The sequence below is a fragment of the Carcharhinus amblyrhynchos genome, chromosome 4 (assembly GCF_965287045.1).
Source record: "Carcharhinus amblyrhynchos chromosome 4, sCarAmb.v2.hapA, whole genome shotgun sequence".
In the NCBI taxonomy this organism is placed as follows: Eukaryota; Metazoa; Chordata; class Chondrichthyes; order Carcharhiniformes; family Carcharhinidae; genus Carcharhinus; species Carcharhinus amblyrhynchos.
Window position 1 is genome coordinate 66,420,837 of NC_137327.1, and position 25,856 is coordinate 66,446,692.

Consider the following 25,856-nt stretch of genomic DNA (forward strand, 5'->3'; position numbering starts at 1 on the left):
AGAGAGGAGAGCACATTCGAGATTCAGGGCGGAGTGTCGCATTCAAAGGGCGGTGGTCAGGGGACGGAATGCTGCGTCAGGGGGCGGAGCTCCGAGGTCGGGAGGGGCGGAGCTCCGGGGTCGGGGCGGAACTCTGCGTCAGGGGGCGGAACTCTGCGTCAGGGGGCGGAGCTCCGGGGTCGGGGCGGAACTCTGCGTCAGGGGGCGGAGCTCCGAGGTCAGTAGGCTTGGGCCTGAACTTGCTCGAAGACGGAAGCGGGACATTGGCACGAAACGGATGCAAAAAAAGCCGGTAAAATATTTAAAATCATGAGTTAATATCGCGGAGAGAGAAGAAAGTGAGTTAATATAGAATCCCTACATGCAGAAGGAGGCCATTCAGCCCATAGAGTCTGCGCCGACCACAATCCCACCCAGGCCCTGTTCCAGTAACCCTAGGCATTAATCCCCTGACAGGAAGAGACAATTTAGCATTAGCGGATCCACCTGACTTGCACATCTTTGGACTGTGGGAAGAGACCCACACAGACAGTCACCTAACCTGGGAATTGAATCCAGGTTCCTGGATCTGTGAGGCAGCAGTGTTAACCACCATGCCACCCCTATTTCAGAGAGAATCAATGATTCTATGAGCAGGGAGTGCGTTGATATATGAGAGAGAGCAGTTAGTGAGTTATTATCCCACAGGAGACTGTTAATATCTCACAGATAGATCAGGGACTACGGTAATATCTGATACATCTCGGGAATTCTCTGCCCGTTGAAGTGGTGGAGGCTGCCTCACTAAATATTTTTAAGACGCGGGTTGATGGGTTTTTCATAAGAGAGGGGATTAAGGGTTATGGGGAGAGGGCGGGAATGTGGAACTGAGCCACGACCGATCAGCCATGATCTTATTGAATGGCGGGGCAGGCTTGAAGGGTTAGATGGCCTACTCCTGCTCCTATTTCTTATGTTCTTAAAACAGCACCAGGGAGTGAGTTAATATCCCATATTGATACACACCAGGGAGTGTGTCAATATCTCACAGCAAGAGGCACCAGGGAGTGAGTTACTATCCCACAGGGAGAGGCAATAAGGCATGAGTTACTATCTCACAGGGAGAAGTACCGTAGGGTGAGTTAACATCTCACCAGGAGGGAGTGAGGTGAGTTGACATCTAACCGGGGGGATGGGGTGAGTTAACATCTAACCGGGAGGGGGGGCGGTGAGTTAACATCTAGGCGGGGAGGGGGATGAGTTAACATCTCACGAGGGGGGAGGTGAGTTAACATCTCACGGGGGGGGAAGGTGAGTTAACATCTCACGGGGGGGGGAAGGTGAGTTAACATCTCACGGGGGGGGGGAAGGTGAGTTAACATCTCACGGGGGGGGGGGGAGGTGAGTTAACATCTCACGGGGGGGGGGGAGGTGAGTTAACATCTCACGGGGGGGGGGGAGGTGAGTTAACACCTCACGGGGAGGGGGGAGGTGAGTTAACACCTCACGGGGGGGGAGGTGAGTTAACACCTCACGGGGGGGGAGGTGAGTTAACACCTCACGGGGGGGAGGGGGGAGGTGAGTTAACACCTCACGGGGGGGAGGGGGGAGGTGAGTTAACACCTCACGGGGGGAGGGGGGAGGTGAGTTAACACCTCATGGGGGAGTTGGTGAGTTAATATCTCACTGGGGGGGGGAGGGGGGAATAGGGTGGTGGGGGTGGTATGAGTTAACGTCTCACGGGGAGACCAGGGAATGGTTGTGATTTTCCAAAAATCCTTGAATTCCGGAGAACACCAGATGACTGGAAAGCTACCAATGTGACTGTTCAAAAAAGGCATGAGGCAAAAAACAGACAACTACAGGCCGATGAGTCTAACATTTATTGTTGGAAAATGTTGGAATCAATAATTAAGGAAGTAATAACAACACATTTGAAAAATCATAAACTAATCAATAAGAATTAGCACAGCTTCATGAAAGGGAACTGTGGCTGATTGATTTATTAATGTTCTTCAAAAAAGTCTTCACCAGAGTGGATAGAGAGGAGCCAGTAGACGTATTTTATTTGGACACCCAGATGACGTTTGATAAAGTACCTCACAAATGGTCATAAGATAAGAGCCCTTGGATTTGAAGGTAGTATATTGACATGGGTAGAGAATTGGCTAACAGGCAGGGAAACTGCAAGTGGGGGTGAGGGTTTCTTTTTCAGGTTGGTGGCCTGTAACCAGTGGGGATCTAATCATAGAAACTGTACAGTGCAGAAAGAGGCCATCTGGCCCATCGAGTCTGCACTGACCACAATCCCACGCAGGCCCTACCCCTGTGTCTGTACCCATTTACCTGCTAATCCCTCTAAACTACGCATCTCAGGACACTAAGAGGCAATTTTATCGTGGCCAATCAACATAACCCGCACATCTTTGGACTGTGGGAGGAAACCAGAGCACCCGGAGGAAACCCACGCAGACATTAGGAGAAGCCAGAAATCTAACCCAGGTCCCTGGAGCTGCAACTGTTTACAACATCTGTTAATAACTTGGGAAGGAAGAAGCAAATGTGCTGTAGCCAAATTTGCAGATGGCAAAAAAAAGGTGGAAAGACAAAAAAAAGGTTGCGAATGAGATACAAATGGTTTACAAAGAGATATTGATAGGTTAAATAAGTGGGCAAAAACTTGGCAAATGGAGTCAAATGTGGGAAAATGCGAAGTTGATCATTTTGCAAGGGAGAAATAAAGAATAGTATTATTTAAATATAGAAAAACTGCAGAAAGCTGGAACACAAAGGGACTTGGCAGTACTTGTGCAGAAAACACAAAGCTAGCACACAGATGCAGCAGGTAATCAGGAAGGTGAATAAATCTTGGCCCTTATTTCAAGGGGGTCAAAGTGTAGGTAGGGAAGTCTTGCTGCAACTGTGCAGATACTGGGTGAGACCACATCTGGAATACTAAGAGTAGTTTGGTCCCTTTATTTTAGGAAATATATTATTTCATTGGAGGCAGTTTAGACAAGGTTCACACAGATGATCCCTGGTTTTGATGGATTTCTTATGAGGAAAGCTTTAACAGATTGACACTCTACTCATTGGAATTTAGAATGAGAAGTGATATCATTGAAATATATAAGATTCTTAAGGGGCTTGACAGGGTAAATTCTGAGAGGAACTTTGCCCTCATGGCAGAGTTTAGGTCCAGAGGTCGAGGACCATATCCTGTTCTTAGGAGGATGTCTTTCAGTGTCTTTAAGTGTTTTTTTGAGTTCTGAGCAGATCCTGTGTCAATGAAGTCTTGTCTGTAGGGGATGGCTTCTTTAACGTGTTTAGGGTGGAAACTGGAGAAGTGGAGCATTGTGAGGTTATCTGTGGGCTTGCGGTAGAGTGAAGTACTGAGGTACCCATCCTTGATGGAGGTATGTGTGTCCAAGAATGCAACCGATTCTGGAAAGTAGTCCATAGTAAGCCTGATGGTGGGATGGAACTTGGTGATGTCATCATGTAGTCTTTTCAGTGATTCTTCTCCGTGAGTCCAAAACAAGAAAATGTTGTTGATGTATCTGGTATAAATGGTAGTAGTCATGGATTTGGAAGATGCTGCTGAAGGAATCTTGGTGAGTTCCTGCAATGCATCTTTTAGATTGTACACACTGCTGCCACTATTCATCAGCCTTGGTGGGAGTGAATGTTTGTGGAAGGGGTAGCAATCAAATGGGTTGCTTTGTCCTGAATGGTGTGAAGCTTCTTGAGTGTTTTTGGAACTGCACTCATTCAGGCATGTGGAGAGTATTCTATCACACTCATGAGTTGTGCATAGATGGTGGAAAGTTTTGGGAGTCGGAAGGCGAGTTACTCACCACAGGATTCCTAGCCTCTGACCTACACTTGTAGACACAGTATAGAAACATAGAAATGTTCAGCCCTTCGAGCCTGCTCTGCCTTTCATTGTTGATCTCTTTCTGGTTTCACATCTACCTCCTCACCTGTTCCCTACATTCCCTTATCTCTTTTTTAATTTGTAGTATATCTACTTCTTGAAACCATTCAAAGATTCAGACTACACTGCGCTATGGGGCAATGAGTTCCACAAATTCACCACCCTCTGCAAGAAGTAGTTCCTCCTCATCTCAGTTTTAGGTCTGCTACCTCGCAACCCATACCTGTGACCTCTTGTTTTAGATTGCCCCATTTGAGGAACATAAGAAATAGGAGCAGGAGTAGGCCATCCAGCCCTTCAAGCCTGCCCTGCCATTCAATAAGATCATGGCTGATCTGTCATGTCTCAGTTCCACATTCCCGCCCTCTCCCCATAACCCTTAATCCCCTCGCTTATCAAAAACCCATCAACCCGTGTCTTAAAAATATTTAGCGAGGCAGCCTCCACCACTTCAACGGGCAGAGAATTCCAGAGATTCACCACCCTTTGGGTGAAGAAGTTCCTCCTCAACTCCGTTCTGAACCGCCCCCCCTTTATCTTGAGGCTGTGCCCCCTAGTCCTACTGTCCTTTCTGAGCAGGAAGAGCCTCTCCACCTCTATCCTATCCATCCCATTCATCATCTTATACGTCTCGATGAGATCTCCCCTCATTCTTCTAAACTCTAACGAGTACAAGCCTAGTTTATTCAGCCTCTCCTCATAGCTCAACCCCCTGAACTCCGGCATCAGCCTAGTAAACCTCCTCTGCACTCCCTCCAAGGCCAAAATATCCTTGCGTAAGTACGGCGACCAAAACTGCACATAGTACTCTAGCTGCGGCCTCACCAATGCCCTATACAGCTGCAGCAAGACCTCCCTACTTTTATATTCAATCCCCTTCGCTATGAAGGCAAGCATCCCATTAGCCTTCCTGACCACCTGCTGCACCCGCAGGCTGGGTTTTTGCGACTCATGCACAAGGACCCTGAGGAAACATTTGGTCTTCATTTACTTTACCAACTCTTTTAAAATTTTATATACCTTGATCAAATCCCCTTTCATCCTTCCAAACTCCAGTGAATACAAGCCCAAACTGTTTGATCTCTCATACGTCAACTTTTTCATTCCTGGAATCAATCTGGTGAATTCCTTTGAACTACCTACAATGCCAACACATCCTTCCTCAAATAAGGAGACGAAAGCTGGACACAAGACTCCAGATGTGGTCTCACCAACACTTGTACAATTACAACAATCTGACAAATGGCAGATGGAGTTTAATTTAGATTAATGTGAGGTGATGCATTTTGGTAGATAGAACGAGGGCAGGGCTTATTCAGTTAATGGTAGGGCATTAGGGAGAGTTACAGAACAGAGCCATTTAGGGGTTCATGTTCATAGCTCCTTGAAAGTGGAGTCACGGGTGGGCAGAGTGGTGAAGAAGGCATGCTTGGTTTCATTGGTCTGAACATTGAATACAGGAGTTGCGATGACTTGTTCAAGTTGTACAAGACATTGGTAAGGCCATACTTGGAATACTGTGTACAGTTCTGGTCACCCTATTATAGAAAGGATATTATCAAACTAGAAAGAGTGCAGAAAAGGTTTACTAGGATGCTACCAAGACTTGATGGTTTGAGTTATCAGGAGAGGCTAGATAACATGGGACTTTTACCTCTGGAGCATGAGGCTGAGGGGTGATCTTATAGAGATCCATAAAATAATGAGTGGCACATCAGCTAGAAAGTCAATATCTTTTCCCAAAGATAGGGAAATCTAAAACTAGAGGGCCTAGGTTTAAGGTGAGAGGGAAGAGATATGAAAGTGTCCAGAGGGGCAATTCTTTTACACAGAGGGTGGTGAGTGTCTGGAACAATCTGCCAAAGGTCATTGTAGAAGCGGGTGCAATCTTGTCTTTTAAGAAGCATTTAGACAGTTACATGGGTAAGATGGGTGTAGAAGAGTATGGGCCAAATGCAACTGGGATTAGCTTAGAGGTTTAAAAAATCAGGGCGGCATGGTTAAGTTGGGCCGAAGGGCCTGTTTTCATGCTGTAAGCCTCTATGACTCTATAACACTTCTCTACCCTTATATTCCAGTCCCTTTGCAATAAATGTCAACATCCATTTGCCCTTTTTATTACATAGAACATAAAACATTACAGCGCAGTATAGGCCCTTTGGCCCTCAATGTTGTGCCGACCAGTGGAACCAATCCAATGACCCTCTAACCTAAACTATTCCAATATTATCCATATGTCTATCCAATGACCATTTGAATGCCCTTAAAGTTGGTGAGTCCACAACTGCCGCAGGCAGGGCATTCCATGCCCTGAGTAAAGAACCCACTTCTGGCATCTGTCCTATATTTATCACCCCTCAATTTAAAGCTATGTCCCTTCGTGTTAACCATCATCATCCGAGGAAAAAGGCTCTCACTGTCTACCCTATCTAATCCTCTGATCATCTTGTATGCCTCAATTAAGTCACCTCTTAACCTTCTTCTCTCCAACAAAAACAACCTCAAGTCCCTTAGTCTTTCCTCATAACACCTTCCCACCATACCAGGCAACATCCTGGTAAATCCCCTCTGCACCGTTTCCAATGCATCCACATCCTTCCTATAATGCGGCAACCGGAACTGTACGCGATCCTCCAAGTGCGTCCGCACCTGAGTTTTGTACGGTTGCAACATGATCTCATGGCTCCAAAACTCAATCCCTCTACTAATAAAAGCTAACACACCATACACCTTCTTAACATCCCTATCAACCTGGGTGTCAACTTTCAGGGATCTATGCACATGGATACTATGCACTTGCATACTAATTTGCTGTGATTCATGAACATAGACATCCAGATCCATCTGCTCAGATGTATTTTCAATCTGCTTTCCATTTAGGTAATAATTTGCCTTTCTATTTTTTCTGCCAAAATGTATAATCTCACACTTATCCACAACTCCATCTGCTAGCCTATTTATATCTGTCTGTGAAATATACATATCCTCTTCACTGCTTGCTTTCCCACAAAGTTACATTGTGTCCCTGCTTGCAGATCATTTATATACATTGTAAATAGTTGAGATCCAAGGACTGACCCCTGCAACACCCCACTAGTTACATTTTGCCAGCCAGAGAAGGATCCGGACCCATATATCCTGACCCTCTGCTTTCCTTCTGTCAAAATGTGGAGATGCTGGCTTTGGACTGGGATAAACACAGTAAGAAGTATCACAACACCAGGTTAAAGTCCAACAGGTTTATTTGGTAGCAAAAGCCACTAGCTTTCGGAGTTCTATTCGCAAATAGGGTATATAAAGACACAAACTCAACTTACAAAATAGTGGTTGGAATGCGAATGTTGGCAAGTGTGAAGTTATCCACTTTGGCAGGAATAATAGTAGGAAGGACTACTACTTACAGGGCAAAAAGCTGCAGCATGCTACGGTGCAGAGGGACCTGGGGGTCCTTGTGCATGAGTTGCAAAAACCCAGCCTACAGGTGCAGCAGGTGGTCGGGAAGGCAAATGGGATGCTGGCCTTCATAGTGAGGGGGATTGAATATAAAAGTAGGGAGGTCTTGCGGCAGCTGTACAGGGCACTGGTGAAGCCGCAGCTGGAGTACCGTGTGCAGTTTTGGTCGCCGCACTTGCGCAAGGATATTTTGGCCTTGGAGGGAGTGCAGAGGAGGTTCACTAGGCTGATACCAGAGTTGAGGGGGTTGAGCTATGAAGAGAGGCTGAATAGACTGGGCTTGTACTCGTTAGAGTTTAGAAGGATGAGGGGGGATCTTATTGAGACGTATAAGATGATGAAAGGGATGGATAGGGTAGAGGTGGGGAGGTTCTTCCCGCTCAGAAAGGACAGCAGGACTAGAGGGCACAGCCTCAAGATAAGGGGGGGTGGTTTAGAACAGAGTTGAGGAGGAACTTCTTCACTCAAAGGGTGGTGAATCTCTGGAATTCTCTGCCCGTTGAAGTGGTGGAGGCTACCTCACTAAATATATTTAAGACGCAGGTAGATAGGTTTTTGGTAGGCAAGGGGATTAAGGGTTGTGGGGAGAAAGCAGGAAAGTGGAACTGATCCACTTCAGATCAGCCATGATCTTATTGAATGGCGGGGCAGGCTTGAAGGGCTAGATGGCCTACTCCTGCTCCTATTTCTTATGTTCTTATGAGAGTGTTAAGCACATGTTGAAGAGATGTGTATTGTCTCCAGCCAGGAGAGTTAGTGAGATTTTGCAAGCCCAGGCAAGTTATGGGGGTTACAGATAGTGTGACATGAGCCCAAGATCCCGGTTGAGGTCGTCCTCTTGGGTGCGGAACTTGACTATCAGTCTGCTCAGCGACCTGCACTGTCGTGTGTCAAGAAGGCCGCCTTGGAGAACGCTTACCTGAAGGTCAGAGGCCGAATGCCCATGACCACTGAAGTGTTCCCCAACAGGAAGAGAACACTCTTGCCTGGTAATTGTTGAGTGATGTTCATTCATCCGCTGCCGTAGCGTCTGCATGGTCTCCCCAATGTACCATGCCTCGGGACATTCTTTCCTGCAGCGTATCAGGTATGATGTGGGTATGCCGGCGTTGGACTGGCGTAAACACAGTAAAAAGTCTGACAACACCAGGTTTTAGTCCAACCGATTTATTTGATAATAGATTATCAAATCTAGCGAGGCAGCCTCCACCACTTCAACGGGCAGAGAATTCCAGAGATTCACCCCCCTTTGAGTGAAGAAGTTCCTCCTCAACTCCGTTCTAAACCGCCCCCCCTTTATCTTGGGGCTGTGCCCTCTAGTCCTACTGTCCTTTCTGAGGGGGAAGAGCCTCTCCACCTCTATCCTATCCATCCCATTCATCATCTTATATGTCTCAATGAGATCTCCCCTCATTCTTCTAAACTCTAACGAGTACAAGCCTAGCTTATTCAGCCTCTCCTCTCCTCTCCTCATAGACAATGCTGGCGAGTTGCAAGAGTGTGTACCGTGAATGTTGTTCTCATGTGAGATGATGGCATCTGTGCTGATGATCTGGCACGTCTTACAGAGGTTGCTGTGGCAGGGTTGTGTGGTGTCACGGTCACTGTTCTGAAGGCTGGGTAGTTTGCTGTGGACAATAGTGTGTTTGAGGTTGAGCGGTTGTTTGAAGGCAAGAAGTGGGGGTGTGGAGGTGGCATTGGCGAGATGTTCATCTTCATCAATAACGTGTTGAAGGCTCCGGAGAAGATGTCATAGCTTCTCTGCTCTGGGGAAGTACTGGACGATGAAGGGTACTCTGTCCGCCGTGTCCCATGTTTGTCTTCTGAGGACGTCGATGTGGTTTTTCGCTGTGGTGCATTGGAATTGTCGATCTATGAGTCGAGCGCCATATCTTGTTCTTATGAGAACATTTTACAGCGTCTGGAGATGTCTGTTGCGATCCTCCTCATCTGAGCAGATCCTGTGTATACGGAGGACTTGTCTGTGGGGGATGGCTTTTTTAACACGTTTAGAGTGGAAGCTAGAGAAGTGGAGCATCATGAGGTTATCCATGGGCTTGTGGTACATTGAAGTGCTGAGGTGACCATCCTTGATGGAGATGCATGTGTCCAAGAATACAGCCGATTTCGGAGAGTAGTCCATGGTGAGTCTGATGGTGGGATGGAACTTGTTAATGTCATTGTATAGTTATTTCAATGATTGTTCATTATGAGTCCAAAAAATGTTATTGATGTATCAAGTGTATAGCATCGGTTGAAGGTCCTGTGTGGTGCAGAAGTCTTGTTTGAACCTGTGCAAGAAGATGTTGGCATATTGAGGTGTGAATTTGATCCCCCGGCTGTTCCGTGTGTCTGATTGAAGAATTGGTTGTTAAAGCTGAAGACATTGTGGTCCAGGATGAAGCGGATGAGTTGTAAAATTGCATCTGCAAACTGGCAGTTGTCAGCGTTGAGTACTGAGGCAGTTGAAGCAATGCCATCGTCGTGGAGGATGCTGGTGTAGAGTGCCGAGACATCCATTGTGATGAGGAGTGCTCCTGGTTCAACTGCTCCATGTGTGCTGAATTTCTATAGGAAGTCCGTAGTGTTGCGACAAAAGCTGGGGGTTCTTTGTACAGTGGGTTTCAGGATGCCCTCAACGTAGCCGGAGAGGTTCTCGCATAGGGTCCCATTGCCTGATATGATGTGATGGCCAAGTGTGTTTGCCTTGTGTATCCTCGGGAGGCAGTAGAGATCTCCAACGTGGGGAGTACATGGGATGAGTGCACAGAGGGTGCTCTGAAGGTCCAGATCAAAGGTCTTGATCAGTCTGTTGAGTTGATGGGTGTGTTGTTTGGTCGGATCTGTGGGTAACTGTCTATAGTGTTCCTCCTTGTTCAGTTGTCGGTACACTTCTTGGCAGTAATCCATCCTGTTCAGTATGATGATAGCCCTCCTTTGTCTGCTGGTTTGATGACAATGTTGTGGTTGGTCTTGAGAGCGCGGATGGCGTTGGTTGTGATTGGGTGATGTTCGGGGCTACCTTGTGAGTGCAGTTGATGAATCTGTTGTTGACGAACCTCCTGATGGCTTGGGCATACATGTCAAGTTGAGGGCACCGGCCTTACGGACGAGTCCAATTCAACTCTTTACTCTTAGGTTGCTGCACTGTGGATCTGTTGGCTGTTCCAGTTCATTGGCTGTCTCATTGTGTTCGTTCTTGGCCTCTTGGGGTTTGTAGAATAACTCCCGCAGCCTCATTCGCCTGATGAATTCCTCTCTGTCTGCTGCGAGACTGATATGGTCTATTTTGATGGTGGAGCAGAAATTAAGCCCTCGGCTGAGAACTTCGATTTCATCTGGTTGAAGTGTGTAGTGTCACAAGTTGACAATGGACTTCTCTGCGGTGGTACTGTTTTCTACAGTGGTACCAGGGGAGGCTTGGTTGCTGCTGGTGGTGATGCCGAGTTTCTCAGGTTTCCTGTTCTTGGTGTGCGTGTAGTTCCGTTGTCGCATCTACTTGGAGAGTTTCGCAACTGGTCTGCATCCTGAGCGCAAGTTGAGAATATGGACACTATCTTGATTTCCAGGATGCGTTGTTTGCTTTAGAGTAGGTGTATGAGGTGGTTGAGGAGTGTGAGAGAGGTGCGACAGCGAAGTCTCTTAGCATAGTCTATGTTATAGGTTGACCTGAGTGGGTTCCTGCTCTTGTAGTCCTTTCAGTATCTTGTCTGCTTTCTTCCAAGTTTGTAGGGATTTGATGTCTGTGTCAATATGAGCTATCTTCTTGGAGATCCCCTCCACTTGGAACGAGCAGTTTGCGGTGTCAATGGTAGTCATGATGTCGAGATGCCGGCGTTGGACTGGGGTAAACATCGTAAGAAGTCTCACAACACCAGGTTAAAGTCCAACAGATTTATTTGGTAGCAAAAGCCACTAGCTTTCGAAGCGCTTGTTCCTTCATCAGGTGAGTGGGAGTTCTATTCACAAACAGGGCATATAAAGACCCAAACTCAATTTACAAAATAATGGTTGGAATGCGAGTCTTTACAGGTAATCAAATCTCAAAGGTACAGACAATGTGAGTGAAGAGAAGGTTAAGCGCAGGTTAAAGAGATGTGTATTGTCTCCAAACAGGACAGTTAATGAGCCCAGGCAAGTCATGGGGGTTACAGATCGTGTGACATGAACCCAAGATCCCGGTTGAGGCTATCCTCAAGTGTGCGGAACTTGGCTGTCAGTCTCTTCTCGGCTCAGCAACTCTGCGCTGTCGTGTTTCGTAAAGGCCGCCTTGGAGAATGCTTACCCAAAGATCAGAGGCTGAATGTCTGTGACTGCTGAAGTGTTCCCCAATAGGAAAAGAACACTTTTGCCTGGTGATTGTTGAGTGGTGTTCATTCATCCGCTGTCGTAGCATCTGCATGGTCTCCCCAATGTACCATGCCTCCCTGTTGCTTATCAGGTAGACAACATTGGCTGAGTTGCAAGAGTATGTGTCATGCACCTGGTGGATGGCATTCTCACGTGAGATGGTTGCATCCGTGCCGATGATCCGGCATGTCTTGCAGAGGTTGCTGTGACAGGGTTGTGTGGTGTCGTGGTCACTGTCGTTTCGTCAGCCAGCTAATCCTCAATCCAATCTAGTACTCTACCCCCAATTCCTTGCGATTCCATCTTCTGGATCAGTCTTTTATATGGCACCTTTTCAAATGCCTTCTGGAAGTTTAGATGTACCAATCCACAAGTTCCCCACTCGACCTTGCTGGTTATGTCCTCAAAGAACGCAAGCATGCTGACAATGGTGGATTGAACTCATTCATTTCCTCCTTAATGATTGATTCCAGCAACTTCCCCACCACAGAGGTCAAGCTAATCGGCCTATAGTTTCCTACTTTTTGACGCTCTCCCTTTCTGATTAGGGATGCCACATTCGCATGTCTCCAATCCAACTGGGGCCTTACCAGAATCCAAGGAAATTTGAAATATCACAACCAATGCATCTACTATCTCTGCTGCCACCTCCTTTAATACCCTAGGGTGCAGGCTTTTTTTTAAGTTAGGTCCTGGAGGCTTACCTGCCTTCAATTCCATTAGTTTATTCAATACTAAAATATTAAAAATGTAATACTAAAATTTAAATTTATATACTAAAATGTAAAATGGGCCCTAGCTCCCTGGCTGTGATTTGTGTACTGGCTTCTGGCTGTGAGATGTGAACTGACCTGTTTGGCTCTGAAGGGGGTACAGTTATACTGTTCCAAGTTTCAGAGTCAACAGTCTACATATCTCAAAATTATTTCTTTTTGTGCAACTTAGCATTTCTAAAGCCCTGAATTACCCAGTCTTTTATGTAAATTTTTCTGCTTATGGAACTTAACATTTCTATAGCAGTCATTTTAGTAATCTGCTTTTACTACTAGATCAAATCACAACTGATCATCTTTAGATGTTCTCATGTCTTTGGAAGACACTGATCACTGGAGGCATGCAGGCTTGCTTGTCCCTGGAAATGCTGGCTGTTACTGATGCTAGGCACATTTCTGTCTCTGGCCTTTTAAAATCTTTGTTACTGTTGCTAGGTAGGTTTGTACCTTTCAAACCTATTTAAATTCTCGTTACTGTTACTCTCGGCAAATTCCTTATAGTATAGACTGGAAAAGTCAGATGGGCAAAGGTAGCCTCAATCAGCGCTACATTGAATATTTTCAGGGTAGTTTCTTCTTTCTGTTTTGGAGCAAGCCAGAAAAGGTGGTGGAAGTAGAGCCTTTGAATATTTTTTCGACAGAAGTGGAGATGATTGGGTAGGACCACTCAAGGATAAAGGAAGGAAGTTGTGCTTGGAGGCAGAGGATGTGGACGAGACCCTAAATTATAACTTCGTGTCAGTATTCACCAAGGAGAAGGATGCAGAGGATAGTAAGATCAGTGTGGGGCATGCTAATATGCTAGGGTATTTTGAGATCAAGAAAGAAGTGGTGTTGGGTCTCTTGAAGAGCATAAAGGTGGATAGGTTCCAATGGGATCTGCCCCAGGTTATTGAGACAGGCAAGAAAGAAGGTTACTGGGGCTCTGGCAAATATCTTAGGATACAATGTACAAATATTTACATATATTTGTATCCTTGCTAGCCACAGGAAAGATCCCGGATGATTGGCGAGTACCTAATGTTATTCCTCTGTTGAAGAAACGAAATAGGAAATTATCCAGGAAATTACAGATTGAGTCTCACATCAGTGATTGGGAAACTATCGGAGAGGATCCTTATGGATAGGATTTACGCACATTTGGAAAAGCAGAAGGATGTGGAGAGAATACAGAAAAGATTTATCAGGATGTTGCCTGGTATGGAGGGCATTAGCTATGAGGAGAGGTTGGAGAAACTTGATTTGTTCTCACTGGAATGACGGAGGTTGAGGGATGACCTGATAGAAGTCTACAAGATTATGAGGGGCATGAACAGAGTGGATAGTCAGAAGCTTTTTCACAGGTGTAAGAGTCAATTACTAGGGGGCATGGGCTTAAGCTGCTAAGGGACAAGGTTTAAAGGAGTTGTAAGAGACAAATCTTTTACACAGAGGGTGTGGGTGCCTGGAACTCACTGCCGGAGGGGGTAGTGGAAACAAATGCACTAGTAACTTTCAAGGGGCATCTTGACTAATACATGAATAGGATGGGAATAGTGGGATATGGTCCCCCAATGAATAGAGGGTTTTAGTTTAGTTTGGCAGCATGATTGGTCAGGCTTGGAGGGCCAAAGGGTCTGTTCCTGTGCTGTAATTTTTTTCATCCTTTGTACTTTTTCATGGCTTGATTAAGGAAAGTCTATGGCTTTGTGCAGAGCAGGTCGTGTCTTACTAACTTGATTTTTTTTTGAGGTAGTACAAAGGTGATTGACGAGGGTAGAATGATGGATGTTGCCTACGTAGATTTTAGTAAAGCTTTAGATAAGGTCTAACATGGTACACTCATCCAGAAGATTAAGACATATGGAACCATGGTGATTTGTCCACTTGGATTCTGAATTGACTTGCCTGTAGAAGTCAGAGAGTAGTGGTGGAAGGATGTGTTTTCTAGCTGGAAGTCCATGACCGGTGGTATTCCGCAGGGTTCCATTCTGGGACCTCTGCTGTTTGTGATATATGTAAATGAATATGTCAATGGGTGGGTTAGTAAGTTTATAGACAACACAAAGATAGGTAGAGTTGTGGATAGTGTAGAAGATTGTTAAAGGATACAGCGTGATATAGATCAGCTGCAGGTATGGGCAGAGAAATGGTGGATGGAGTTTAATCCAGGCAAGTGTGAGGTGCTGTCCTTTGGGAGATCAAATGTTAAGGATAAGGTATACAGTTAATGGCAGGACAGTGACCAGCAGTGATGTGCGGAGGGATCTTGCAGTTCAAGTCTGCCCCCTGAAAGTGGCCACTCAAGTAGATAGAGTGGTGAAGAAGGCATGTGGCTTCCTTGCCTTTATTGTTTGGGGCATTGAGCACAAGAGTCAGCATATCATGTTGCAGCCTTATAAAACTTTGATTAAGCTGCATTTAGTATTGCATTTGATTTTGTTCACTGCATTACAGGAAGGATGTGGAGACTTTGGAGAGGTTTACCAGGATGCTGCTTGTATTAGAGGGTATGAGTTATCAGTAGATGCTGGACAAACTAGGGTTGTTTTCTCTGGAGCAGTGGAGGCTGAGGTTAGACCTTAGAGAAGTCTATAAAATTATGAGAGAAATAGATAGGGTCAACTGTCAGAATCTTTTTTGAGTTGAAATGTCTAATACCAGGAGGCATGCTTTTAAGGTGAGAGGGGGAAAGTTCAAAGGAGGTGTGAAGGCCAAGTTTTTTTACACAGAGTGGTAAGTGTTTGGAACATGCTGCCAGGGGTGGTGGTACAGGCAGATACAATAGCAGGGTTTAAGGAGCTTTTAGATAAGCAGATGAATATGCAAAGTGTGAAGGGATATGGACCAAGGACAGGCAAAAGGGATTTGTTTAATTCAGTGTCATGTTCAGCACAACATTGTGGGCCAGAGGACCTGTTCCTTTGCCTGCACTGTTCTATGATCTGTGATTACCTGCTATTTGTATGGCATGAATGTAACTTAACACTTACCAGCCCAAGCTTGGGTGCTGTCTGGGTCTTGCTGCATTTTGACATGGACTGCATCAGTTTGTGAGGAGTTACAAATGGTACTGAACATTATGCAAATTTCAGCAAATTACCCCACTTCTGACCTTATAGGGGATAGGTCATTGATGAACCAGCTGAAGATGGTTGAGCCTAGGACACTACCCTGAGGAACTTTCTGCAGTGATGGGCTAGAGCTGATATGATTAACCTCCAACCACCACAACCATCTTCCTTTGTGCCAGGTGTGACTCCAACCACTCCCTCTCCCCCACCCCCCCCCCCCCCCCCCCCCCCACACCCCAACTCCCATTGACTCCAGTTTTACTAGGGCTCCTTACAATCATAGAAAAACTACAGCACAAACAGGCCCTTCAGCCCACAATGAGCGCCGATCATATCTCTACCTACTAGGCTTACCTATAATCCTCAATCCTATTAAGTCCCATGTACTCATCCAGAAGTCTCTTAAAAGACCCTATTGAATTTGCCTACACCACCACCAATGGCAGCCGATTCCACCACCCTCTGAGTGAAAAACTTAACTCTGACATCTCCTCTGTATCTACTCCCTAGCACCTTAAACCTGTGTCCTCTTGTGGCAGCCATTTCAGCCCTGGGAAAAAGTCTCTGAGAATCCACCCGATCAATACCTCTCAACATCTTATACACCTCTACCAGGTCCCCTCTCATCCTTTGTATCTCCAAGGAGAAAAGACCGAGCTCCCTCAACCTATCCTCAAAAGGCATGCCACCCAATCCAGGCAACATCCTTGTAAATCTCCTCTCACCCTTTCAATGGCTTCCACATCCGTCCTGTAATGAGGCGACCAGAACTGAGCACAGTACTCCAAGTGGAGTCTGACCAGGGTCTTATACAGCTGCAGCATTACCTCCCGACTCCTAAACTCAATTCCTCAATTGATGAATGCCAGTACACCACACATCTTCTTAATCACATCCTCTACCTGCGAAGCCAATTTGAGAGTCCCGAGACCCTTCTGGTCTTCCACACTGCCAGGAGTCTTACCCTTAATATTATGTTCCTTCATCCCATTGGACCTTCCAAAATGTACCACTACACATTTATCCGGGTTGAAGTCCATCTGCCACTTCTCCGCCCAGTCTTGCATCCTATCTATGTCATGCTGCAACTTCTGACATCCCTCCAAACTCCAGACAAACATTCCTTGAAAATCTGCCACCTTACTTCAGTACTTTTCCCCGAGAATACCTCCTTCCAATTTACGTCTGATTTCCTGCCTGATGGCTTCATATTTCCCCTTACTCCAGATAAACACTTTCCTAGTTTGCCTGATCCTATCCGTCTCCAATGCTAGTGTAAAGGAGATAGAGTTATGATCACTATCCCCAAAACGCTCTCCCACTGAGAGATTGACACCTGTCCAGGTTCATTACCTCCAACACCTCCAACCTTCGCGTCATCAGCAAACTTACCAACCCATCCCTCCACTTCCTCATCCAGGTCATTTATAAAAATCACAAACAGCAAGTATCCCAGAACAGATCCCTGGGGCACTCCACTGATGACCGACCTCCATGCACAAAAAGGCCCACCTATAACCACTCTGTGCCTTCTGCGAACAAGCCAGTTCTGGATTCACAAAGCAATGTGCCCTTGGCTCCCATGACCCCTCACTTTCTCAATACGTCTTGCATGGGGGACCTTATCGAACACCTTGCTGAAGTTCATACAAACCACATCTACCGCTCTTCCTTCGTCAATGTGTTTAGTCACATTTTTTAAAAACTCAACCAGGCTGTAAGGCACAATCTGCCTTTAACAAAGCTGTGCTGACTACTTTTGATCATACTATAATTCTCTAAATGTTCATAAATCCTGTCTCTCAGGATCTTTTCCATCAACTTACCAACCACTGAGGTTAGACTCACGGGCCGATAATTTCCTGGGCTACCTCTAGTCCCTTTCTTGAATATATAGGAACCATATCTGCAATCCTCCAATCGTTCGGAATCTCTCCTGTCTCCATCGATGACGCAAAGATCATTGCCAGAGGCCCTGCAATCTCTTCCCTCGCTTCCCACAGTAACCTGGGGTACATCGCATCCGGTCCCAGCGACTTATCTATCGTGACGCTATTCAAAAACTCCAACACATCCTCTTTCTTAATGTCCATATACTCAAGCTTTTCAGTCCACCGCAAGCTTGCACTACAACCACCAAGATCCATTTCCACTATGAATACTGAAGTAAAGTATTCATCGAGCACCTCTGCTATTTCTACCGGTTCTATACAAACTTTCCCACCGTCACATTTTATAGGTTCTATTCCTTCACATCTCATCCTTTTACTCTTCACATTTTGTAGAATGCCTTAGGGTTTTCCTTAATCTTACCTGCCGAGGCCTTCTCATGACCCCTTCTGGCTCTCCTAATTTCCTTCTTAAGTTCCTTCCTACAAGCTGTATACTCCTCTAGATCCCTAACATTACCTAGCTTCCTGAACCTTTTGTACGCTTTTCATTTTGACTAAATATGTTACAACGTTCGTGCACCACAGTTCCTGTAACCTATCAAAACCTCCCTCTCATTGGAACGTTGTCGTGCAGAACTCCAGACAAACATTCCTTGAAAATCTGCCACCTTACTTCGGTACATTTCCCCAAGAATACCTCCTTCCAATTTACATCTCTAATTTCCTGCCTGATTGGTTCGTATTTCCCCTTACTCCAGATAAACACTTTCCTAGCTTGCCTGATTCTATCCCTCTCCAACGCTAGTGTAAAGGAGATAGAGTTATGATCACTATCCCCAAAATGCTCTCCCACTGAGAGATCTGACACCTGTACAGGTTCATTACCCAATACAAGATCTTGTAGGCTTATCCACATACTGTGTCAGAAAACCCTCCTGAACACACCTAACAAACTCCTCCCCACCCAAACCCCTTACTCTAGGGATATTCCAATCGATATTTGGGAAATTAAAGTCTCCCATCACAACAACTCTGTTACTATTACATCTCTCGAGGATCTCTTTCTCTATCTGCACCTCAACAACCCTGTTACTACTGGGCGCCTGTAGAAAACACCCAGTAAAGTTATTGACCCCTTCCTGTTCTGAACCTCCACCCACAGAGACTCCATAAACAATCCCTCCACAGCATCCACCTTCTCTACAGTCATGACAGTGTCCCTGATCAACAGTGCCACTCCCCCACCCTCTTTTGCCTCCCTCCCTGTCCCTCCTGAAACATCTGAAACCCGGAACTTGAAGTATCCAGTACTGTCCCTGAGACATCCAAGTCTCTGTAATGGCCACCACATCACATTTCCAAGCAGCGATCCACCCTCTAAGGTCATCCACTTTGTTCACAACACTCCTAGCGTTGAAACGTTTGCTGAAAAACATATTGCCAGCCTAAAGTTACTGTAAATAAAAATAGTTTAAAATAAAATTTTTAGTCAACAAAAATGGAGGTGCTGGGGAGAAAACTTCATCTTATGCTAAATGAGATTTCTTCAATGAGCTTATATAGGAATTCATGAACTTGTTGCCCCCAAAAATAATTTCTACCCCTCAGAATATTCTTGAGCCCCCTGCCCAAAACACCACAAACAAGGCAACAAAAACACATTTCATTACATCAAGAATTCTTAAACACATAAGACCATCATTTCACAAAATTACCAAAATGTGCAACTACTGATGATACAACCCTCTTCAGGATGGTACATGGACCAATACTGGGATCTATCAGCCATTTCCCAATTTCTCCATTAGTATTATGAAAGTGGGAGTGGTAAAAATTGAAGTTAAATGAGGTCACTAAGAGATAATTAGGTATGAATCCAATGGACAATAATTACTGGACAAATTGCAATGCTGTAAAATGGCTCAGAGAGTAGTTTGAGCTCAAAAAGATTATCTGTCAGAGTAATGCTGTTTCCTGAATGCAGAAATGCAGCAAAATGGGGGAGAGAGCAGCAACAAGAATGAGCAGTGTGTACTACAGCTGACTCAACATCTGGTTCCTTTCCTCTCTTGGCTACAATCTGATTTGTGCAGGCCCAGATCCAATGAACTGTTGTCAGTGGAATCCAGTTTCTTAAAAATCTATTTGGCAATGATTACAATACCCTGAGCCAAAAATGTTCATTGTGTCTGAATAAGATGGATGTAGATAGAATTCTTCAATTCTTGAATCCAAAAATAAATTCAACCGTGAAAGGTTTTGCGTTCAAAAGGGAGGTGGAAGTAGATTCAACAACAGGGGAACTAGATAAATCCTTGAAATTCAGGACTATAAGGGAATTGTCAAAGAGTGCAAGTGTAGAGTTATAAAACTTCAAGAAATTTACAGCACAACAGTCCATTCAGCTAATGAATTAATAGCTCTACCAGTGAACCAGGACAGGTCTTGCTAATGGAAGCCACTGACCTGAAACATTAACTCTATTTCTTTCTCCACAGATGCTGCTAGACCTGCTGAGTATTTCTAGCATTTTCTGTTCTTGTTTGATTAGTAATCCTAATGTTAGATGCCAGGTCCAAGAAGAGATAGACACATGAAACACATATCCAAGAACATCAGGCGATCAGAACCAATAACTAGAATAAAGGAATGCTAAAATACTTTAAGAATAAAGCTTAATCTGAGTGTTTATCGCACACCTGTCTGAATATTCATGTTGGGCTTGGAAAACAAGTCAGACAAATTCTTGCCTCTTCACTCAATTCCCACCAAATTCCGACCAGAGAGATGAGGATGGGATAAGGGTGGGTTTTGTTACAACCGACTGGTTGCAACTTGGATGTGTGCCAGTATGAGCTTGCTGTGGAGATGGATGCTTCCCATCTGTGCCCAATAGAAGGGCAGCAGCTGACGCAGGGCTATGGGCCCTGACAATATTTAGGCAATAACACTGAAGACTTGTGCTCCAGAACAAGCTGCATCCTTAGCCAAACTGATTCCAGTACAGCTACAACAGTAGCATCCATCTGGCAATGTGGCAACTTGTCGAGATATGTCCTGTGCATGAGAAACAGGACAAACTTAATTGTAGCCCCATTAGTCTACTCTCAGTCATCAGTAAATTGATGGTGGGGATGGGCAGCGTGCTATCAAGCAGCACTTACTCAGATACAATCTGCTGCTCAGTTTGGATACTGCCAGGATCACTCATCTCCTGATCTCATTACAGCATTGGTTCAAACATGGACAAAAGAGCTAAACACCAGAGACGAGGGAAGAGTGACTTCCCTTGACATCAAGTCAGTATTGGCTGAATATGGCATCAAGGCGCATCCCAGAAATCCTGAAGTGGGAGGAAGAGGACCCAGAAGTCGTGGTACATATTGGTACTGCTGACATAGGTAGGAAAAGGGAAGGGGGCATGAAAAGAGAATATAGGGAGTTAGGTAGACAGTTGAGAAGGAGGAACGCAAAGGTAGTAATCTCGGGATTGCTGCCTGTGCCACGAGAAAGTGAGAGCAAGAATGAAATGAGGTGGAGGATGAATGCGTGGCTGAGGGATTGGAGCAGGGGGGCAGGGATTCAGGTTCCTGGATCATTGGGACCTCTTTAGGGGCAGGTGCGACCTGTACAAAAAGGTGGCACTTGAATCTCAAGGGGACCAATATTCTGGCTGGAAGGTTGGCCAAGGCTACTGGGGAGACTTTAATGGTTGTGGGGAGGGAATCGAAATGAAATGACTGGGAGCGAGGAGGTTAGCTCACAAATAGTGAGGGATCGTCGACAGTGTAAAAGAGGGAGGATAGACAGGTGACGGAGAAGGGGAGCGCTCAGACAGATGGTTTGATATGATATCATTGATCACTCACAGTAACTTTAGGCTGGCAATATGTTTTTCAGTAAATAGACCAGAAGTAACAAATTTATTTTATTCCTAGTTGCTCTTGTCCCCTTTCTTGTATAGGACTGTTTTTTTTGTCATTTTGCATAATTCTTGTTTTTGTAGAATTTTTATTTTGATTCTGCACCAGTTTTCTTTAATGTTTTCAGTTCTCCATGGTCTGGCCAGTTTGACTTTTGAGACTTGTTATACTTGTTATACCAGTTATACTTCTAATGCAGTTCAAAGTAGCCCCCTTCTGTACATTTTTCTCTAGCTGTCACTATTCCACCATTTTCCTCAAGTAGCCCCTAGAACAAACTATTTGGTAGGTATCTTCACCATTTGTACAGTTGTAGGTGAGTTACCCATAATTTTTGCTGCATTGTGTTCAGTAGCTGAAGACGATGAAATGATTCCTGTACTGCCTACCTAGTCCTATTGCTCTGCCTGGTCCCTTCCTGTCTGTGATATCTTAGCCTGCAGTGTGATCACCTCTGTAAACATGCTATCCACAATACTGTCCATCTCGTGGATGCCCCACAATGTTCCCCAGCAGGGGCTCCGGCTCTGAAACATGGGCTTCCCGGAGCTGCAGCTGGAGACGCTCTCTGCACACATTCCTGGCACTGGAAATGTTCCAAACTTCATACACGCAGCGGGAGTCGCGAACTACAGCTTTGAGCTCTCCTGTCATGACTTACTCTTTAAACCTTTTGCAAGATGCTTAATATCAATTAATCTAGGGCCCTTCATTCCTGATCCTCATTGCTACATGATGTGGAGATGTTGCCATTGGACTGGGGTGGGCACAGTAAGAAGCCTCACAATATTAGGTTCAAGTCCAACAGATTTACCTAGTATCATGAGCTTTTGGAGAGCTGCTCCTTCATCAGCTGAGTGACTCTCCTGATGAAGGAGGAGCGCTTCATAAGCTTGTGATACCAGATAAACTTATTGGACTTTAACCTAGTGCTGTGAGACTTCTTTCTTGTTACTACAAAATATGGACCTTCCAAACTATAAAGTAAAAAATGACCTTGCAAAGCAGAAGTGATAAAAGTAGTAAGTACTTGCCCAACCTTTCCTACTACTTACTAATCCGCTTGGTGCTGAATTCCCACCGTGCTCCAAGTTCTCAAAAAACATGCGTTCACTCTGGCTGTGCCTCACTCAGGAAGTGCTCTCTCCTGCTGCTCATGCACAAAACTCACTGAAGGCCCTGTAATCCTGTGTGAATTTGAGACATGAAGGTTGGAACCCACGTGAGTAAGTTGCTGAAGGTTGGAACCCGCATGGGTAAGTTCCTGTTGCTGAGGAAGGAATTGAGTCTACGAAAGCAAGCTTTGGTGCAAACACCTTATCAAACAGACTGAGGGAAACGGAAGGCATTGAGGGTTGCTCAAGCAAAGTGAAAGAGACAAATTGATGGAGAGAAGAGCAGAGCTTCTTTAAGGTGGGTATCCCTGGAAGATAAGTGGCCATAAAATGAAACAAAATATTGCGGATGCTGGATATCTGAAAGGTGAGAGGGCATGGGATTCAAGGGGCTTTGGCCTTGTGGATCCAGAACTGGCTTGCCTGCAGAAGGCAGAGAGTGGTTGTGGATGGGTCTTTTTCTGCATGGAGGTCAGTCACCAATGGAGTGCCCCAGGGATCTGTTCTAGGACCCTTGCTGTTTGTCATTTTCATAAATGACCTAGATGAGGAAGTGGAGGGATGGGTTAGTAAGTTCGCTGATGACATGAAGGTCGGTGGTGTTGTGGGTGGTCTGGAAGGATGTCAGAAGTTGCAGCAGGACATAGATAGGATGCAGGACTGGGCGGAGAAGTGGCAGATGGACTTCAACGCAGATAAATGTGTAGTCGTCCATTTTGGCAGGACCAGTGGGATGAACGAGTACACTATCAAGGGCAGAAGTCTTAGTAGTGTTGAAGAGCAGAAGGATCTTGGGGTCCGGGTCCACAGGACTCTTAAATTGGCCTCGCAGGTGGAGGATGTGGTCAAGAAGGCGTATGGTGTACTGGCCTTCATTAATCGAGGGATTGAGTTTAGGAATCGGGAGGTAATGCTACAACTTTATAAGACCCTTGTCAGGCCTCACTTGGAGTACTGTGCGCAGTTCTGGTCGCCTCACTGTAGGAAGGACGTAGAAGCTATTGAAAGGGTACAGAGGAGATTTACAAGGATGTTGCCTGGACTGGGAGGCATGCCTTATGAAGTTAGGTTGAGGGAGCTGGGACTCTTCTCCCTGGAGAGACGAAGGTTGAGAGGCGACCTGATAGAAGTTTATAAAATGTTGAGAGGAATAGATAGGTGGATTCTCAGAGGCTATTTCCCCAGGTTGAAATGGTCTCTACGAGAGGACACAGATTTAAGGTGCGGGGAGGCAAGTACAGAGGTGATGTCAGGGGTAAGTTTTTCACTCAGAGGGTGGTGAGTGAATGGAATCGGCTGCCGTCAGTGGTGGTGGAGGCGAACTCGCTGGGGTCTTTTAAAAGACTTCTGGATGAGTATATGGGATTTAATGGGATTGGGGGTTATAGATAGGTCTATGGATTGGTAGGTGTTGATGTGATCGGTGCAACTCGTGGGCTGAAGGGCCTGTTTGTGCTGTAGTGTTCTATGTTCTATGCTGGAAAAACTCAGCGTCTCTGGAGAGAGAAACGTTAACATTTCGAGTCCAATGTGAATCTTTTTCAGAACCAAAGAGCGGTAGAAATGTAATGTTTTGTGATGTTGATCAATGGGGGAGGGTGAAGTAGAACAAAATGGTAGGCCAGAGATTGATTAGAGGGTGGCAGAGATTCAATAATGAAGCTACCATGGAAGAAAAGGCAAAGAGAATAGGAATAGTTGTACAAAAGAAACAAATCTTTGGTTGACAATACATGTTAATTGCAAAATAATGAAAGCAAAAATATGCAAACAATATGGCCCTAGACAGAAAAAAATTGAAAGGTAAGACAGAGTTCATGACCTAAATGTTGTAACATTGTTATTTCAACAGTGACTCTGTGGGTAGTGCACTGGCCTGGGAGTCAAATGTCAGAATATCACCCCAGGAATTGTGTACAGAAATCTAGGCAGTACTCCAGTATAGTAGTGAGGGTGTGCTGCACTATCAGAAGTGCCATCTTTCAGATGAGGCCTTAAGCAAAATCTAAATATGGATAAAAACAAATTACTGCGGCTGATGGAATCAGAAACTGAAAGGGAAAATGCTGGAAAATCTCAGCAGGTCTGACAGCATCAAGGAGAGAAAAGAGAAAAGGCTTGTTGCAATGTAAAGTGCAACGCAAACTGGAGGAATAGCATCTCGTCTTCTGGCTAGGCACTTTATAACCTTCCGGTCTCGACATCGAATTCAACAACTTCAGGTGATTTGCTCTACCCCACTGCGGCCCCTTTGTTTTCATTTATTTTGTTAATTTTTTATTGTTCTCTACCTTTTATTTCTTTATTGTCTTTCTTCAGTTTTCTTCCCCCCCAACTCTTCCCCCTACTTTATCTCCTTTAACTTTTCTCCCCCTTTTGCTTCTCTTTTTCTAAATCATACCTCTGTCCCATTTCCACTGCCCCCCCCGCCCCTCCTGTGCCCACCAACATACATCTTCATTTTCGCTTCTCTGCCGTTTAGCCATTCGTACCCTTTGTTTTCTCTGTGGACAGCCATTGGCAGTCGTTTCCCTTGGTTTCTGTGGTTATGTCTCATCTTTCATTCCCTCACCTTGCAGTATAAATATCTCCCACTTTTTATGCCTTTTAGCTTTAACAAAGGGTCATTTGGACTTGAAACGTCAGCTCTTCTCTCCTTACGAATGCTGCTAGACTTGAGATTTTCCAGGATTTTCCCTTTTGGTTTCAGATTCCAACATCTGCAGTGATTTGCTTTTATCCAGCATTTAACTCACTGACACTTCTCTTCCAGGAGTGCCTTCCCTGAAGAAGTACTGCTCTTCTCTCTGACAGGATTTCTGTACGTCTCTCCCCCTCTAACCTACACTGCTTTCTATTTGTCTCTATGTTGGACAAGGTTTTTACCAAGACTTGGTTCCACAGTCACATTTCCTTTCTCAGTGACTGTCTTTGTCTTCAACTTACTCCACGCGGATTTCAACTCGAATTCCATCCTGCATGTAACCTCCAAGATTTACAGGTACCTCCAGGATGTACAACATTCTTCGAACTGCTGTTCTCACTGCATTCTGAAAGCCACACTCAGTTCCATGCGCCACCACATGAAGACACTCGACATCTCTCTCCAGCAACACTGTCCTCCTCTCTCTCAAAGCTGTCCCTGTCGTCAGTTTCATTTCATCCTCCGCATCATTCAGTATCTTATCAAAAAACCTTTCCTCTTTCTTGCAGATATAAAGGAATGCAAGCTTCAATAACTTATCACCAGCACTGCCCATCCCAGGCTCTCCACCAGCCCCAATCGTTCAAACTTCATCTCTTCTAGCCATGTTTTCACCATACCGTCCGACCTTCTGCTCTCCGAGGCTGAGCAAAGAACTCAGCTTTGTACCCTTACGT

At 45.2% G+C, this 25,856-nt stretch overlaps 1 protein-coding gene across 2 annotated transcripts in view; it reads left to right on the top strand.

Annotated features, from left to right (window-relative positions):
- The first annotated feature begins 209 nt into the window (after positions 1-209).
- LOC145342085 (coiled-coil domain-containing protein 102A-like) overlaps positions 210-25,856 on the top strand; it is a 200,961-nt gene continuing 175,314 nt past the window's right edge. The window contains exon 1 of one of the 2 annotated variants that reach the window (XM_080187294.1): positions 210-292. The gene's annotated coding sequence lies outside the window, so the exon portion shown is untranslated. Of the gene's footprint in view, positions 293-20,817; positions 20,839-25,856 lie in introns of those variants that run through there. The other variant, XM_080187295.1, reaches the window with a different exon arrangement.